This window comes from Schistocerca serialis, chromosome 3 (assembly GCF_023864345.2).
Source record: "Schistocerca serialis cubense isolate TAMUIC-IGC-003099 chromosome 3, iqSchSeri2.2, whole genome shotgun sequence".
In the NCBI taxonomy this organism is placed as follows: Eukaryota; Metazoa; Arthropoda; class Insecta; order Orthoptera; family Acrididae; genus Schistocerca; species Schistocerca serialis.
This window is the reverse complement of record NC_064640.1, coordinates 430,256,293-430,276,862: the sequence shown is the minus strand read 5'-3', so window position 1 is coordinate 430,276,862 and position 20,570 is coordinate 430,256,293.

Below are 20,570 nucleotides of genomic sequence, written 5' to 3'. Positions count from 1 at the left end.
GTCATACAGCTCTAACATACCCATTACAGTCACCTACACTCGTGTGTTCTGTTGATGAGAGTGCGTTATAGCTCCTTAGAGTAAACTAGAATCAATAAGTATTAAACGCCGTCAGTGAGAGCCTGATTGTTACGGAATGTCTAATGTCGCTAGCCGTTTTCCAAAGCAATATGTTATAACACTATTATATGCTCTTTAGAATTTTATTTTCTGCTTTGAAGTCGGGAACTAGTTACTACATAAAATAACAACATATCCCCTGGCATACATTGCTCTGCACACATACACACACGCACACGCACACGCACACACACACACACACACACACAAACACACACACACACACAAAACACACACACACACACAGACGTGTAGTAAGAAGTTTTATCTATCTTGCATGGGTATAATGTTTAGAGTACTTGAACTCTTAAGGTTTGCATCAGTCATGATGGGGGGAGGGGGCACTGTGTATTTTATGCTTCGGCGTTACCTATCGTCGAGAAATGTCTGGGAACCTTCTTTCCACTATCACCACGCCTCATACCTACTGCTGTTCTTGACCGTGGAACTTCTTTTGCATACTCTACTCCTTCTATGTTGATTCAAATGGCTCAAATAGCTCTAAGCACTATGGGACTTAACATATGAGGTCATCAGTCCCATAGACTTAGAACTACTTAAACCTAACTAACCTTAGGACATCACACACATCCATGCCCAAGGCACGATTCGAACCTGCGACCATAGCAGCAGCGCGGTTCCAGACTGAAGCGCGTAGAACCGCTCGGCCCTTCTATGTTGGCTTCAGTCATCGTTGTACACTGTCAAGTAGAGGATACACACCACCGTCCCTGCGATGGACGGCTATAAACTAACCTCAAACAACAGTTTTTAATGTAGCTTCATGATACTATTTTATTATATTAGGAGACAAACTTTCCTACATTACTGGCCACTAAAATTGCTACACCACGAAGATGACGTGCTACAGACGCGAAATTTAATCGACAGGAAGAAGATGCTGTGGTACGCAAATGATTAGCTTTTCAGAACATTCACACAAGGTTGGCGCCGGTGGCGCCACCTACAACGGGCTGCCAAGAGGAAAGTTTTCAACCGATTTCTCATACACAAACAGCAGTTGACCGGCGTTGCGCCGACCGTGGTGGCCGAGCGGTTATAGGCGCTACAGTCTGGAACCGCGCGACCGTTACGGTCGCAGGTTCGAATCCTGCCTCGGGCATGGATGTGTGTGATGTCCTTAGGTTAGTTAGGTTTAAGTAGTTCTAAGTTCTAGGGGACTGATGACTTCAGAAGCTAAGTCCCATAGTGCTCAGAGCCATTTGAAACATTTATTTTTATTTTTATTTTTTTTTTTTTTGACCGGCGTTGCCTGGTAACGTTGTTGTGATGCCTCGTGTAAGGAGGAGAAATGCGAACCATCACGTTTCCGACTTTGATAAAGGTCGGATTGTAAACTATCGCGATTGCAGTTTATCGTATCGCGATATTGCTGCTCGCGTTGGTCGAGATCCAATGACTGTTAGCAGAATATGGAATCGGTGGGTTCAGGAGGGTAATACGGAACGCCGTGCAGGATCCCAACGGCCTCGTATCACTAGCAGTCGAGATGACACGCATCTTATCCGCATGGCTGTAACGGATCGTGCAGCTACGTCTCGATCCCTGAGTCAACAGATGGGGACGTTTGCAAGACAACAACCATCTGCACGAACAGTTCGACGATGTTTGCAGCAGCATGGACTATCAGCTCGGAGACCATGGCTGCGGCTACCCTTGACGCTGCATCACAGACAGGAGCGCCTGCGATGGTGTACTCCACGACGAACCTGGGTGCACGAATGGCAAAACGTCATTTTTTCGGATTAATCCAGGTTCTGTTTACAGCATCATGATGGTCGCATCCGTGTTTGGCGACATCGCGGTGAACGCACATTGGAAGCGTGCATTCGTCATCGCCATACTGGCGTATCACCCGGCGTGATGGTATGGGTGCCACTGGTTACACGTCTCCGTCACCTCTTGTTCGCATTGACGGCACTTTGAACAGTGGACGTTACATTTCAGATGTATTACGACCCGTGGCTCTACTCTTCATTCGATCCCTGCAAAATCCTACATTTCAGCAGGATAATGCACGACCGCATGTTGCAGGTCCTGTACGGGCCTTTCTGGATACAGAAAATGTTCGACTGCTACCCTGGCCAGCACATTCTCCAGATATCTCACCAATTGAAAACGTCTGGTCAATGCGAGCAACTGGCTCGTCTCAATAGGCCAGTCACTACTTTTTATGAACTGTGGTAACGTGTTGAAGCTGCATGGGCAGCTGTACCTGTACACGCCATCCAAGCTCTGTTTGACTCAATGCCCAGGCGTATCAAGGCAGTTATTACGGCCAGAGGTGATTGTTCTGGGTACTGATTTCTCAGGATCTGTGCACCCAAATTGCATGAAAATGTAATCACATGTCAGTTCTAGTATAATATATTTGTTCAATGATTACCCGTTTATCATCTGCATTTCTTGTTGGTGTAGCAATTTTAATGGCCAGTAGTGTATATGATATAGTACTGGTAAAGTTATTCATCGGTTACGTTGCCATTGGCAGTTTGCATGTTGAAGGACATTCCGCCATTTAATTTCTGAGTCAGTTATTCTCATGGACTTGCGTTCAATAGGTGTACCGCTGTAATGTGATTATTTTTATTTCTTCTTGTGTATAATAAATACAGTGCTTAATTCATCGCAACTTCTAAATTTTGTGATGTTGGTGCTGTGATACTTTTGTTCTCTAACTGCGATCTAGACTCAGCCGGTACGGCTACTAATCAACTATCTTCTTGCTCCATAGCGACAGTCGGTTATTCGTGAGTGAGTGCGAGTATAATTTAACAAATGTTTCCTTAAAATCTGTCTTCACACTCATTTAATATGGGACTTTGACACTGGTTGTTTTATGCAAGGCTTAATAGGTTACGTCCGTGGTTAAGCTACATTTCCGAATGCTGTGCACATTTGGGTGTAGCTGTGGATGATGATGATAATGTTGGTTTGTGGGTCATCAGCTCCCGTACAAAGTCCCAATTTTTACACAGTCCATTTTTCTTTTTCGCAATCCAATCCAGTCACTAATGAGTATCTGTGTTTGTTTAACTACCCACAGAGGAGCATTTCCTCCACTTTATCCGTGGAGCCTTGGAGACGTATTAGGCAGTAGGATTTTACCACTGTGAGACCTGTGTGCTGTCCCTTTTTCCAGAATAATGCGTATGACAATCCCAACTTGTCTGGTACACTGTCCTTCAGTAAGAGATTCTAGAGGAGCACTGCCAAGAAAGATACAATCTGTAAATGGACTGGTAAAGGCCTGGCTGCCGTTTTCCTGGATTCTAACAGTATGGTAACGACACACCCACTTTCTCTACGGCAGAACCATAATGGCGAAGTATTAGGCCTGCACTTCACTAGTGGACTCATTGAGGGTTGATAGTCACGTCAAACGACCACATTTTGCAAATAAGATAGTTCTCTTTCCGTCATGATAATGCACCAACACATTCATATCAGATCACTGCTGAATAATGCATGGATTTCGTTTCGGTATGCTCCCACAGCAACCATATGCGGCTTCCAGTGAGTACTTTTTGTTTCCAAACCCAAAAGAAATGACTCGGTGGGCCGGCCGGAGTGGCCTTGCGGTTATAGGCGCTACAGTCTGGAGCCGAGCGACCGCTACGGTCGCAGGTTCGAATCCTGCCTCGGGCATGGATGTGTGTGATGTCCTTAGGTTAGTTAGGTTTAATTAGTTCTAAGTTCTAGGCGACTGATGACCTCAGACGTTAAGTCCCATAGTGCTCAGAGCCATTTGAACCATTTGACTCGGTGGACGAAGACTAACTTGAGAAGAAAAGGTCAAAATTGAGACAGTTATTTTACATCATTGTATGTTACAAAGTGTATTGAAAAGTTGAAAATCAGTGAGCTTCATATATTCACCTGGTATCTATTTAAAAAATTGTGCTTTATTTGTCAGGAAAGACCATTTTGATCGTCACTCGGACTATTAGAGGGGCACGGCTCAACTGTTCGTTTACGACTAGCTGTTTTATTATCGGTATATGATTCTCAGTGTATGTTTTAGAATAAAGTGTGGCGTGTCTTCTCTTGTAAGCAAATAGATTTTTACTCGAAGCGAAGTAAACGCCAGATATGTAAGAAATGAACATCCGATAATGTTCGAGGCATGAATAATTCAGTTGTCTCCCAGTACCAGCAAAAAGGAAACTGGAAAATGATTTGGGTGTGTTAAAATTGCTCGAGGCGGTTGTTTTGGCTGCAGCAGAGTGCAAGGCGTGAACACGCTGGCAGTGAGCCAGCGGCCAGGAGGGCTCCGCCTCGGCAGGGCTTCGCTGATGCGTCAGCCGCTCATCGCCGCCTTACGCACACGCCACTCTCATTCTAACCTTCAAAACTTCGCAGCAGACCTCCCAGTCCAGTAATGCAACTTTTGACGACAGGACAATGTAAATGAGCTGTTGCTAATTAACTGTGATACAAACGGCTATAATTATTGAGTGGATTAGACGCAAGCGTTTAGTTTTTTTTATTTTTCGGGATTTAGCTAATACAGTGGCGCTCATCTCACACGATATAGCATGAAGACCATATCTTTTCCCATAACGATTCTGCGAATACCAAGGTAAGTTCCCATGTCTGCTTTAGCTACATAACACACAAGACACGGAAATACAACAGAACGGATACATTGTCTGATCAAAGGTATGTGGACACCTGTTACTGGACATTGATATGGATTGTGTCCACCATTCGCGTTTATTTCGGCTTGAACTCTGCTAGAGACACTTTCAGTGATGTGCCTGAATATCTGTGGAAGATTTCCAGCCCACGCTTTCTCAAGAGCCGAAACGAGAGATGGTAATGATGTTGGCCTCTGGGGTCTGGAGCGAAGACGATGTTATGCCTCATCCTGAAGATAATCCGTCGGGTTCGTGTTGGGATTCGTGCAGGCCGACCCACTTCGGATGTGCTATACGAGGTGCATTCAAGTTCTAAGGCCTCCGATTTTTTTTCTCCGGATTGGAAAGAGATAGAAACATGCGCATTGTTTTAAAATGAGGCCGCGTTCATAGTCAATACGCCCCAGAGATGGCAGCACCATACGGCAGATGGAATTTTACCGCCAGCAGCGAGAATGCTGCTTTTCCCATAACGATTCTGCGAATACCAAAGTAAGTTCCCATGTCTGCTTTAGCTACATAACACACAAGACACGGAAATACAATAGAACGGATACATTGTCTGATCAAAGGTATGTGGACACCTGTTACTGGACATTGATATGGATTGTGTCCACCATTCGCGTTTATTTCGGCTTGAACTCTGCTAGAGACACTTTCAGTGATGTGCCTGAATATCTGTGGAAGATTTCCAGCCCACGCTTTCTCAAGAGCCGAAACGAGAGATGGTAATGATGTTGGCCTCTGGGGTCTGGAGCGAAGACGATGTTATGCCTCATCCTGAAGATAATCCGTCGGGTTCGTGTTGGGATTCGTGCAGGCCGACCCACTTCGGATGTGCTATACGAGGTGCATTCAAGTTCTAAGGCCTCCGATTTTCTTTCTCCGGACTGGAAAGAGATAGAAACATGCGCATTGTTTTAAAATGAGGCCGCGTTCATAGTCAATACGTCCCAGAGATGGCAGCACCATACGGCAGATGGAATTTTACCGCCAGCAGCGAGAATGAGAGCTGTTTTAAATACTTAAAATGGCGACGTGTTCCTTACTTGAACAGCGTGCAATATTCGTTTTCTGAATTTGCGTCGTGTGAAACCAATTGAAATTCATCGACAGTTGAAGGAGACATGTGGTGATGGAGTTATGGATGTGTCGAAAGTGCGTTCATGGGTGCGACAGTTTAATGAAGGCAGAACATCGTGTGACAACAAACCGAAACAACCTCGGGCTCGCACAAGCCGGTCTGACGACATGATCGAGAAAGTGGAGAGAATTGTTTTGGGGGATCGCCGAATGACTGTTGAACAGATCGCCTCCAGAGTTGGCATTTCTGTGGGTTCTGTGCACACAATCCTGCATGACGACCTGAAAATGCGAAAAGTGTCATCCGGGTGGGTGCCACCAATGCTGACGGACGACCACATGGCTGCCCGTGTGGCATGTTGCCAAGCAATGTTGACGCGCAATGACAGCATGAATGGGGCTTTCTTTTCGTCGGTTCTGACAATGGATGAGACGTGGATGCCATTTTTCAATCGAGAAACAAAGCGCCAGTCAGCTCAATGGAAGCACACAGATTCACCGCCACCAAAAAAATTTCGGGTAACCGCCAGTGCTGAAAAAAGGATGGTGTCCATGTTCTGGGACAGCGAGGGCGTAATCCTTACCCATTGCGTTCCAAAGGGCACTACGGTAACAGGTGCATCCTACGAAAATGTTTTGAAGAACAAATTCCTTCCTGCACTGCAACAAAAACGTCCAGGAAGGGCTGCGCGTATGCTGTTTCACCAATACAACGCACCCGCACATCGAGCTAACGTTACGCAACAGTTTCTTCGTGATAACAACATTGAAGTGATTCCTCATGCTCCCTACTCACCTGACCTGGCTCCTAGTGACTTTTCGCTTTTTCCAACAATGAAAGACTCTCCGTGGCCGCACATTCACCAGCCGTGCTGCTATTGCCTCAGTGATTTTCCAGTGGTCAAAACAGACTCCTAAAGAAGCCTTCGCCGCTGCCATGGAATCATGGCGTCAGCGTTGTGAAAAATGTGTACGTCTGCAGGGCGATTATGTCGAGAAGTAACGCCAGTTTCATCGATTTCGGGTTAGTAGTTAATTAGAAAAGAAATCGGAGGCCTTAGAACTTGAATGCACCTCGTAGTACACAAGCCACTGCCTCACCGATGCTGCTTTATGACAGGTTCCTTGTTGTCGTCTCCAAACTGTTAATCTACCGTACTCAGTACAAAATATCCGCCTCAATAGCGCAACGGAATGCCATGCAAAGGGGCCAGGGTTCGATTCCCGTCTGTGTCAGAGATTTTCTCCGCTCAGGGACTGGGTGCTGTGTGCTGTGTTGTCCTCATCATCATCATCTCATCCCCATCGACGCACAAAGCGCCGAAGTGGTGTCAACTCAAAACACTTGCACCTGGCGACCGGTCTACCTGACGGGAGGCCCTAGCCACACGACATTCCATTTCATTTCAGTACATAATCCTGCAAAAAGTGATCACACCCTTGCCATGAGAAACACCCCGATAAGGTGACACCACCTTCTCTGTACTTAACTATTGGCACTATACGTGATGGCAGGTAACACTCTCAAGGCATCCGCCAAACCCAACTCTTTCACATTCCAAATCACTCATCTTCGGTTATCCACTGTCCACTGCCGTCTATCTTTACGCCACCTCAAGCGTCTCTTATCACTGAGTACAGAAATGTGTGGATTATGGTTTCCCGGCCGATGTGGTCGAGCGGTTCTAGGCGCTTCAGTCTGGAACCGGGCTACCGCTACGGTCGCAGGTTCGAATCCTGCCTCGGGCATGGATGTGTGTGATGTCCTTAGGTTAGTTAGGTTTAAGTAGGTCTAAGTTCTAGAGGACTGATGACCTCACATGTTAAGTCCCATAGTGCTCATAGCCATTTGAACCATTTTGTGGCTTATGAGGAGCTGATCGACCACTGTACTCCATTATTTTTGAATCACTACACACAGTCACTGTGCTAGCTGGACTGGTGGTAGCACTTTGGGACTCACAAGTGATTCCTTTCGCTGATTTCATGCGGTTTTTTACAACCATCCTCCGCAGTGATCGACGGTACCTGTCCGTCAATACATAAGCTCTGCCTGGTCTTTGTTTAGCTGCGCTTTTTCCTTCTCGTTTTCATTTCACTACCACATCACCAACTGTCGACTTGTGAAGTGTTACAAGGGTTGAAGTGTTCTTGATGGATTTGTTACTCAGGTGACATCCAATGACCAGTCCATGTTCGAAGTCACTGAGTCCTACTGACCGACCCATTCACCCATTCTGCTGTTACTGCATGTCTGCTGACAACACAATGCTCCCCACCTTCTTTTATACTGGCCCCGGCCTCTGTGGCCGAGCGGTTCTAGGCGCTTCAGTCCAAAACCGCGTTACTGCTGCGGTCGCAGGTCCGAATCCTGCCTCGGGCATGGATGTGTGTGATGTCCTTAGGTTAGTTAGGTTTAAGTAGTTCTATGTCTAGGGGACTGATGACCTCGGATGTTATGTCCCATAGTTCTTAGAGCCATTTGAACCATTATACTGGCGGTTCCTCCTCTCGTGACATCTAGTGGTCTGTTCCGCATTACACAGCGCTGTCCGGAAACTTTCGATCCGATAGTGTATAAGTGCGAAGGCTTCCAAGTCCGGTATCAATTTAAACGTTCAATACTTCTGGAGCAAAGTAGCAAACCGGCAACAGCCGATTAGCACCTAGACTGTGGCCAACTCCAAAAACCCGGTGTGTTTCCCGGGAAACCATAGATGCAGCAACGGAAAATGAGAGTGGCTATTGAAATAATTAAACGATTCAACAGAGTGAACGCAGAGGATGACTGCAAGTTGCCGACGGCGTAGCTACCAGAGATCTCAGTCCGACGAGCTAGTGGCTCCCCATCCAGCTGACCTGGTTACGCTGAGGTAATCACGAGCTAGAGTAGCGTAAGCAATAGTCTTCTGTTCAACCCACGCCGCCACAGGCATCTTGACTTAGAACTGTCCAGAGACATTCAGGAAAATACCGTCGGCTGTCACGTGACAACCAAAATAAGAAAGTATATAGGGACTACCGATCCTGGGAATCAGCAGTTTAGTCACCCTGAAGATTCCCGCTGCAAATACAGTCGAAACGTCGGTTTTAATACTGTTTTAGATTCAAAATGACGCTGCCTAATTCCCAAAATGGTTGTATTCAAAATAACAGAGGAGAGATTACATGTTTAGCAGACAGGCTACCTAAACGACATTAAGGCTGATGCACAGAGGGACACGCGTAAAAAAAAAAGAAAGAAAAGAGAGTCCACGATGAGCAAATGTGCAAAGACAAGAACGCCATGACAGATATGTCGTTTAAAACTCTTTATACTTCTCCGATACTGACATTGATCGACCGTACCTTGCAACACCAGATAAAGCAATTCGTGTCCATTCCGTGCGTATCCGTCTGCTGTTTTCCTCTGCCCAAAGCCTTTGGAAACAACAGAATTATGTTATTAGCGGATCAGACTATATAGGCCACTAACATAACTGCGGCTATTTGGGTTGACATTCCAGTTCTTGGTGATGTCTGCAAGGATCACTAGCTCCACCCTGTAATTCTTTCGTTCTGCTTTCATCCCATCGTGAAAGTTACAAGTGTACAGAACTTTCACTTAGGCAACAGATGTAATTGGTGGAGACATGTAATGTAACATTCAGCCTTGGTTCACACAACCAGCTCTATAACCGCTGTTTTCTGTAAGTGAGGGACACTGAGTTTATACTTCACATCTGGGCTAAAACTGTCGGCCTCTTACACCGAGAGCGTTTTCGATTTCTTGTCCACGAAATGTGCGTGGTGTAACTTGGTGGATGAGTGAGTGTCAGATCGCGAGTGCGAAGATCCATATTTCGATTTTTCGTGTCTCCTAGGACTTTTGTCCGTCTCTTTTCGCTTCTTTCGTTTCTGGCAATCATTCGTATTTGTGATAATCTCAATTTGCACGTTAAACTGGGTAAATAATTTAACTGGCCGTAAGGAGGCGAGGGTATCTCATGTCTAGCAGGATCATACCTGAAAAAGCGCTTCTAACGGAATTGTTGCTTTCGTCTTTTCTTTTCTGTATAGAAGTGCCCGTTCAGTTATCCCAAGATTCAAAGTATTTTCAACATCTCATACAATCACAGTTCTTGTACATTACGTGCTAACTCTTGCTTTGTTGCAATCAGCTGCTCTCACGCAAATATCGGCTCATTTCTTTCATTACTGCGCGCTTCAATGTTTGATGGCACTGACTTCGCAAAATACAAAAATTACCCAAAACTGTCAATTAATCTGTGAAGCGAGATGCTGTCGGCAACGTGATGTCAATCCTTTTTTTTTGTGGCTTGTTTTACTATGAACATAGCGTCACTTGGACCTTCATGAAGAGTTGAAGTAATATAAAGCTCTGGGATTTCCAGCCAAGAAGAGTTTTCGAAAGAACATTATTTCTCCAAGGAACTCTCCTGCTTACCTAATGTTAGGGCTTGTGATAGCTAAGGACGTATGCTTGCCTGCCAAGCGAGTGCCTCATGTCGATCTGTCTAGACAGGAGATACTACTCACTTTCTAACATATTAGAAAAAAATCTAGGATAAAATAAATCCTTCCTGAAATGGAGTTTGGGCTAGAGCAATATAGACTCAGTGTCTCTCACTTAGAGAAAACAGTATTTCCCTTTGTCTCATTACGACTTCCTCTACTTCGAAAAGGTATCGTACCTAAATCAAAACGGGAAAATTTCCACTTCCGGGACAGGTTTGGACGATATCGTGCATTGATTACTCAGTTCACTTACAATGATGTCCCCCACTGCCATATGAACCTTGATGGCTGTAAAAACAGGACATGCTCTCACCCTCTTGCCGTTACATTGAGTGCCTTGCAGCGCGCGAACTTACTGGTTGATTGCTCATCATGAATATGGCGCTTGTTTCTGGGGCCGAGCGCTGCCGCTGACGTCACGACGCTTAAATCTGAGGGAATAGTATTACATAATCTCTCTGTGAGTGAACTGTGATAGTATGTTACGTTCCTGAGGTGGAGATGGAAAACTAGCCGCTAATTCGTCCAAACGGACAAGGAAAACCGCCTAAAAACCAAACATCTGGACAGACTACTGTAACAGTCCACCGACCGTTAATCCGGCACGTGGATTTGCTCTGGATCTGGTTTACCTTCATTACTAGAAAGTTAGGGGTCTACACGTTGGACTATACAAGCAGGCCTAACATTCATTACTACAACAAATTACCTAACTCGCGGCAATTACCTCCTCATAAGGGCGATGCCTATTTATGGCGATCTTGTAACATCTACTGTACTTTTGAATGTGTTTAATATCCGTAAGGTGCAGCTTGATTAGACGATATTGTCATCGCTCCTTCGCATTTCAACCACAACTGCTAATAAATATTCGATGATATTACTGTTTCTTTAGGTGGTTAAACAAATAGATAAAGCTTTCTACAGTTTTATGAAATTGTTAATTATCTCTATAGTGAATATAAACTTTCTTGCGCTCTAGACTGTGTGATTTTATAGGGAAATTGCTCCATCAGAAGAGGAAGCGAGCGTCTGACAGCCAATAACTGCACTTTGTGAATATTTTTTCACTCCTACAGGCTGAGAACCGGCCAGAAACTTGAAAGATAAACGCACATTGTCGACCTTTACCGTTAATACTTTCGTCGACCCAAACATGTAAAATACCATTGCACAGTAGCACCACGAAGAAATGAACTCGCTGAGCTCGCGTTAAAGTTTCTCTTTAGAACCGACAAAGACTGTCTGGATCGATGTTGGCGATGTTTCCTTCCACTTCTTAGAACAATATTATGTCGCTTTTACATCAAGGCTGAAGAAGAATCAGGACTCAATATTCTGCAAAAGCTCTGGCCAGCGCACGGGCTGGCACGTTGCGTAACCGAGGGCAAAGGCGTGGGGTATCGACCTGGTAAACAATCCCTATCGGCTGCTTTTGCAAATCTTCCCTCCGCTCTATCCTTTCTGAAAATTTGATTATTTTCAAATACTTCGGCTCGATTATTCCTTTGTGTACAGAAGTCAGTCATGTACCAAACTCACCTGGAACGAGTGATCCTTTATTTCCACTTCCACTTGACATGTCAGTAGGTATGGCAATTGATAACTGTATTAATTTGTGTTCATTTATGATCATCTCCTAACACGGTTGAACATTATGGCCGCCTACATTTCAGCGTACGTGCATGCCGATCTGATCTCGACGTGGTTTTCGTAGAAACAGTACAGGTGGCTGCAGTTGTTGTATGAAGACATACAGAGAGCAGATAACAGAAATTCTGATGTGGTCCGCAATGTCGTGGACTACGCTGTAACAACAGCAGGTTAGCACAGCGTAATACTGTCACAAGCTGCCCGCAGACGTCGCGTGACACGTGAGTGGAGCAGCGTTCTCGTGGCGTATCCTGACAACCATTGACGTCGTGTAGTAAGAAACGTGATTCATTTGAGCAAAGAACTAGGCTTCAACCATATTGTCTGTACCTCCATTAATATTCTAACTGATGGTGACGTTCAGTTAGCAAGAGTCCATGTATAAGTCGTCCGTTGAGAAAGCAAAGTAGCAACAATTACGACGAATAACGTTCTCTAGAAGTCTTGTACTTTCCTCAGAGTTGTCCATCCATGAGGAATATAGGCTAGAAATACCTGTCTAGAAGCGTACAGCACCATTTTTGCTGTAGTGAAGGAGGCGACTCGTCGTGACGCGGAGTCCACGAGAAACTGTATGCGATGAGAGCTACAAGTTTTTCATGCCCTCTCAACTACTATATACAGTCTAACTCGTGAAGATTAGTTGCTGTTTGATCCAAGTTGAGCACATCTCGCTCGATAGCATCCTAAACGTCCGGAACAGAACTGAGGTCACGTGACATGGCGGCCACGAGCAGCTTCATATCTGCGGAGTGTTGCTGAAAGCATTGCTGGAAGTGCTCGGGCGTGTTTCAGGCAAACAGACGGAAGCCAGTCACATACGATTACAGATATAATCAGGAGTTGCATTTCGTCCCATGTAAACATAGTCCGCACGAAAATACGTCCATCAAATATTTGAGCGTTGAACCGCCGGGATAGCCAAGCGTGTTAATGCGCCGCTTCCGGGATTTAGGGAGGCGAGCATGTCCCGGATCGAATCCGCCTCATGGATTAACGGCGAGGGCTGGTGAGCTGCCCAGCCTAGATGAGGTTTTCAGGCGGTTTCCCACATCCAACTGCGTAAATGCTGTGCTGGTACACACCCCCTGCAACAGAGAGGTGGTACCCAAACATTTCGAAAACTTTCTCACATTTGGCCATGAGATTTACTTCAAATGCAAACAGATGGGGTACTCAAATTCCGTTCCACGGAGACTGATGGCAACAGGAAGGGTATCTGGTCACCAACTTATTTATTATTTAGCCCGAACAGACTAAGACCTTCAGGCCCTCCCTTACATCTGGATAGCCAACTGCCTTGCCACAGTGGTAACACCGTTTCCCGTCAGATCACCGAAGTCAGGCGCTGTCGGGCTTGGCTAGCACTTGGATGGGTGACTGTCTCGGTCAGCTGAGCGCTGTTAGCAACGGGGTGCACTCAGCCCTTGTGAGACCAATTGAGGAGATGCGTGACTGAGAAGTCACGAAAACTGACTACAGCCGGAAGAGCAGTGTGCTGACCACATGCCTCTCCATATCCATATCCATATCCAGTGACGCCCGTCGGCTGAGGAATACACGGCGCTTGGTCGGTACCGTTGGGCCTTCTCAGGCCTGTTCGGACGAAGTTACATCTGTCCAGGAACTACACATATCAAAGATATTACAGGAATAATAATAATAATTGGCACTAATAATGATGATAATAATTGATATTAGTAATGACAATAACAACTGACAATAATAACAGCAATGAAAATAAAAGTTGACTCTAATAATAATAATGATAATAACAGTAAAAGTAATTAAGACTAATAAACATTAGTTTACCACATTTGAATAAATGTTTAGTATTATAGAATCGGAAGGGATAAAGAAAGAGGGGAAGACTGGAATGACAGTGACAGTGGCAATTAGGAAAGAACAGAATTTAAATAAATAACTCTGTCAACATGAGGGAGGGAAAGGTTGTGGGGGAGAGGGGATTGACGAGAGAGAGCTACAGACCAGCATATGGGAGAGACAGCTACTGGGATAGAAGGTGGACCACTAACTGACTCCTTAAGTTTGGAAGGAATCTAATTTTTCTGATTTTTTTTAGGAAAATTTTTCCAAAGTTGGGTTACTGATACAGAATATGATTTAGGGAACATGATATTGTCATATGATGGTACAGAGAGAGTATTGCTTTGTTAAGAACCAGTATTTCTGCTGTGCTATTCAGATAGCAGTGTAAGAGTTGAAAATAAATCAGAGAGAGTGCAGTCATTGAGAAGATGATAGAGCAAATGTAGAGTGTAGTAGCCTCTACGCTTTTCGGCACGCAGCCGTGATTATTGTTCATAGGTAGGTGTGATATGGTCGAAATATCGTACGTCACAAGTGTATTGCACATAAGCATCATTGCCAGTTAGCCGACAACCCGTCAAACGGACGTGAGAAATTACTTAAAATCCAAAACAGCTAGACTGACTGGTGTAACATACAACCAACCGTTACCCAAGGCTCGCATTTGATTCCAGCTTGACTCATCTCCGAGACTGGAAAGCTAGCGCTCTACTCGATGCACTATACTAGCAGGTTCACCATTAATTACTGCAATAAAATACCTAAATTACATGAATTACCCGTGCTTAAGGACGAAGCCTTTTTATGGTAGTCTTATAATATCCCCTGCCTATTGTAGCTGATTGCTACAGAGCTGAAGAAGCACATTTGCATCTGTGTAATTTGGATGGTGGTTTTCGGAACTTTTGTGCGTTCCTTACACTCATGAACAGTCTGACACCTAGCCTAGTAGCATGTAGCACATCTTTAGTCCTGGTGACGGAGGCAACACGTCATGGCATAGAGTCCACGAGTCACAGTAAGCTTTGGGAACCAACCTGCCCCATGACTACTCAGCCGACACCCACAGCTCACGAAGAATAGTCGCAGCCATGTACAAGTCGTACATGCCTCTCTCGAAGGCGACACAGACCTGCTAGATGGGATTGTGTTCAGGTGACTAGGGTATCTACATCGTTTGATGTAGATCTGGACCTGCACATAATCTGCCACTGACATGTAACTGACCTGTCTAGGCAGAGTTTTCCCATGCTTCTGTTGACCAGTGGGGGTATTCCTGCACCTACGCTAACGTCTTGGCCGTGTGATGTAAGGAGAACAGATGTACGGGGTAATTATAAAGCCTATGAAACATTTTAAAAAATCACTGTAGGTAAATGGCAAAACATAACATAACAAATGATACAGTTTCAAAGGTTTAATTTAACGTGGTGTCGGCAAGTTAGTTTGAAAAACCACTGATACGGGCACCATCGAACGTAGTTGCTAAAAATGGCGGCGAACCAGGCAGAGAATGCATTTTGTGCGTCAGAATTTGCACGCCGTCAATCGGTGGTGAGTGGGCAAAGAACTTTCCGTGGCAAGTTTCACAAGAGATCATTATTTTACGACAGCATAGTGAAGTGGTACAAGAAATTCGATGAGGATGGTTGTTTGTGCGACGCAAAACGTCCTGGAGGACCAGGAGTGTCAGAACAGACAGTGCATCGCGTGAAGGACGTGAGATTGCGAAGTCCCACAAAGTCTACCTACCGAATTACTGTAGAATTGAACGTCCCTCAGTTAGCAGTGTGGAAAATCCTTCGTAAACGATTCAGAGTGAAGCCGCACGAATGACACCTCCTACTAGCCACAGCCATGACGACAAATTACGCCGTCTGCGGTTCTGCATCGATAGGCCTATACAGAACCATCTTGAAAATTACGACTTGGCAAGCAAATTAATATTCAGTGACGAAGCCACTATTTGTCTTTCGCGAAAGATCAACCGACATAAAACACGCATTTGGTCAGCAGAGAATCCACATACAACTGTCGAGCAGGTCCGAGAAAGTTAAGTTGTTCTGTGACATCTCCAAGAAGATCGCCTCGAACCGTGGTACATCTACCACGACATACTACAATTGTGGCTCATACCACAACTTGAAACTGGTAGCAGGAATTTCATCTTTCAAGAAGATGGTATCCCTCCTCGTTTCTTCAGTTGTGTACGATATTACCGGAATGAGACGCTACAACGCTGGATAGGCCGTGTTACTGCTGCTGGTGCAGCGACACCCAAGTGGGAGCCACGGTCGTTGAACTTGCGATTTCTTCTCGTGGGGTTACATCAAGAATAGTGTTAAGGTTCCACGTCTACCACAGAACCTCGAAAACTTGCGGCACGACATCGGAGCAGCTGGTGTGCTGGGACTGTTACCGGCAGAATTGTGCTATCGCTTAGATAAGTGCCATGTGATGAAGGTTGGACACACAGAACGTTTATAAATATTGCAAAAAACTTTGAGAGTTTGTCTTTCACATACTGTATCATACGTTACGTTGTTCTTGGCCATCTGACTGTACCGATTTTTGAAATGTTTAATGACCATTTAAAATTACCCTGTATATGTGTGCACTAGTGGCCTCTGTATCTCATAGCGAACAGATGATTCTGAGTTGTATTGTTAGTTACCGGTTGCTGTCCTTCTTTGAACTGGCGCTATTTGTTGTATTGTGATCTGTGTATCCGTCGTTGCAATCTGCAGTATGCTACAGCGCCTCCTGTCTTCAAGATGTTGTTGAAGATGACTTTGGTGGTCTGCGATTTTTCCTGAATCAAAGTGCTCACGGTACAACCTGGACTGGACGGCACGTGAAAAGCTCAGTGCACGATCTTCAAGATGGATTCAGTTGCCACAGAGATTGCCACCAAGTCTGTGTTCCAGAAAAGACCAATAGCAATTTATTGTAGGACAATGCAAGAGTACAAACCGCCAATGCGGCGTCTATGATAGTATTATGACGTGTTGTTTTTGTAATAGGATGGTTCTTATCTTTAAAAAAATATCTCGCAATACTCTCATAGATGCATTAGCGATGTGTCTGTTTTTAACTGCCTAGCGCGAAATAATTATAAGTCTTTTAGCTAATTTTTAGTTCTCTGAAGAAGGTTAGAGCATGTGATTCAGATACCTAGTGGATGTTATGGTTCAGTCGAGAAATGTCAGAGCAACAATTCGTGTTGCACTACTTGCGCACTACACGCATGATCTGGCATCTTGCAGAGACTCTGTATAACTGATGGGTACCTCTAACGTCGATTTTTCTGCGAGTTCACATACTGCAATAAATACAGCTATGCGCCGGCAAAAAGACCATTTTAGCATCATCATCTCCATCATGCACTAATTACAATGGTCAGATCCACTACTGACGTCAAGTAACAGTATCTGAATCAGTCTTTCAATGGATAACTGCTAATTTGTAAGATTTCAGTTTGACTTTCTGCACACTTCTGTGAACAGTGGAATTGTCTTCTCGGATTTCTTTCCAAAGCGGCTCCTAACTCGTTTACTTTCTCGGCTAAATCCGATACGGCACCTACCACACTGACTCTGCAATGGCTGGAGCATCATACGGTGAGCGCAACCAGCCTATCACAGAATAGGTTCCTCCACACTCCGGAGACTGTGCTTGCGTCATACTTAAAATTCCTTCCATTTACGTTAATTTTGTATTATTTATAATCTGGTTACAGATTGTGATCTAAAAGACATGCCTGTTATACACTGAAGAGCCAAAGAAACTGGTACACATGCCTAATATCGCGTAGGGCCCCCGCGAACACGTAGAAGTGCCACAACACGATGTGGCATGGACTCGACTAATGTCTGAAGTAGTGCTGCAGGGAACTGACACCATGAATCCTGAACTGCTGTCCATAAATCCGTAAGAGTACGACGGGGTGGAGATCTCTTCTAAACAGCATGTTGCAAGGCATCACACATATGCTCAATAATGTTCATGTCTGCAGAGTTTGGTGGCCAGCGGAAGTGTTTAAACTCAGAAGAGAGTTCCTGGAGCCACTCTGTAACAATTCTGGACGTGTGGGGTGTCGCATTGTCCTGCTGGAGTTGCCCAAGTCGTCGGAATGCACAATGAACATAAATGGATGCAGGTGATCGGACAGGATGCTCACGTACATGTCATTGTCAGAGTCGTATCTAGACGTATCAGAGGTCCCATATCACCCCAACAGCACACGCCTCACACTATTACAGATTCTCCACCAGTTTGAGCAGAACCCTGCTGACATGCAGGATCCATGGATTCATGAGGTTGTCTCCATACCCGTGCACGTCCATCCGCTCGATACAATTTTAAACGAGACTCGTCCGACCAGGCAACATGTTTCCAGTCATCAACAGTCCAATGTTGGTGTTGACAGGCCCAGGCGAGGCGTAAAGCTTTGTGTTGTGCAGTCATCAAGGGTACAGGAAGGGACCCTTGGCTCTGAAAGCCCCTATCGTTGATGTTTCGTTGAATGGTTCACACGCTGAAACTTGTTGATGGCGCGGCACTGAAATCTGCAGCAATTTTCGGAAGGGTTGCACTTCTGTCACTTTCAATGATTCTCTTCAGCCCTCGTTGGTCCCGTTCTTGCAGGATCTTTTTCCGGCCGCAGCGATGTCGGAAATTTGATGTTTTACCGGATTCCTGATATTCATGGTACACTCGTAAAATGGTCATACGGGAAAATCCCCACTTCATCGCTACCTCGGAGATGCTACGTCCATCGTTCGTAGGCCGACTATAACACAATGTTCAAAGTCAAATGGTTCAAATGGCTCTGAGCACTATGGGACTCAACTGCTGAGGTCATAAGTCCCCTAGAACTTAGAACTACTTAAACCTAACTAACCTAAGGACACCACACACATCCATGCCCGAGGCAGGATTCGAGCCTGCGACCGTAGTGGTCTCGCGGTTCCAGACTGTAGCGCCTAGAACCGCTCGGCCACTTCGGCCGGCTGTTCAAACTCACTTAAATCTTGATAACCTGCCATTGTAGCAGCAGTAACCGTTTGAAAAACTGCACCAGACACTTATTATTGTCTTATATAGGCGTTAACGACCGCAGCGCCGCTTTCGACCTGTTTACGTATCTCTGTATTTGAATACGCATGCCTATACCAGTTTCTTTGGCGCATCAGTGTGCATAAAATGCAGGTACTGATGACATATTTCCAATGAGATGTGGCTGCTGTAAGGAATAAATACTCAAGTAGAGTTTCAACGAAGTCATACACAGTGTTCTCAACCACCCGCTGGAACTATAGAAATTAAAATTTCAGCACGTAGCGACATTCAAACATACGTCAACTTTGGGAAATATTGCTCCTGTTGTTGTCGTAACAGGCCTGACTTGTAACGAAAAAGAGAAAAATGTTCAAATGTGTGTGAAATCTTATGGGACTTAACTGCTAAGGTCATCAGTCCCTAAGCTTACACACTACTTAACCTAAATTATCCTAAGGACAAACACACACACCCATGCCCGAGGGAGGACTCGAACCACAGAGAAAATAAATGAAACAGTCAATTTGATATCAGATGCTGTGAGAACAAAGGAAATCTGCACGCGGGAGAAAGTAGCTCACCAGACTTGGCGAGAAAGCAGAGAGTGAGAGTGGCCTCCCATAAAAACATGGAGGGATGGGCCACGACGAAATTTCTCCGATAGGCTGGCGTCCGGACTCCCGTGGTGTCATGGACAATCGTCCTTGCTGCGTTTTGCTACTAAAATACCGGGATTCCAACGAGCCATCTGAAGAGATTAATTACTTTTACAAGCCGCAGTTCATATAAAATTTATGTTAAAATCTCAAATTACCTGTGGGGAGGTACCGGCCTCTGACTGACTGACACAAACACCCGTTATTCTGAGCCAGTCTGGAGACTAAACCTCTATAAAAGGACACCACTTTCTGGGCTCTTGTGAGCAGCACACGCGCAAGACTTCGTCATCGACACTCGTGATATATTTGAGTATAATGGTGCACAGCGTTTGTGAGATGTTGTACAGCTATTACCTTGCTCTGATGACACTGGTTTTTCCTACACAGGACCAATGTATGGCCTAGCCATTTTAGTGAACAATTAGCATAAGAACTGTGTTAGTGCTTCCTAAATGCAAAGATTAAGCAGGTGGTGTAAATGAAATGTGATTATTGCAATAAAATAGTCTTACCTTGAATCTCTTTGTTTATTCTGTTCTGGCACCCTTTGGCGCCCTTGACATTTCAGTCTTTCTAGCTCGTGTTGTTGCACATGCTGCTCGCAGAGTGTTGGGTGTCTCTATTGTGTGACAGAGCACGGAGGTGAAAGGTTGGTTACAGTTGTGCTTGTGCATTACAAAGGGGATTCATATCCGCTGTACTCCGTAGGTGTTGGTTTTTTTCCGTGCGCTGTACGAGATTGGAATATCAGAGAATTGTGAAGGTGGTTCGATGAACCCTTTGCCAGGCACTTAAATGTGATTTTCAGAGTATCCATGTAGATGTAGAATCTGCATGCACCAGCACAACACAGTGATGGTATCTCAGTTCCTAAATGGTACACACAACATATACCATCACAGGCTACGATTCGGTATTTCCAAGTAAATCTCGAAAATGTATATGAAAAACTTTAACAACAGATGCGGTCGTATGCGCGCGTCCT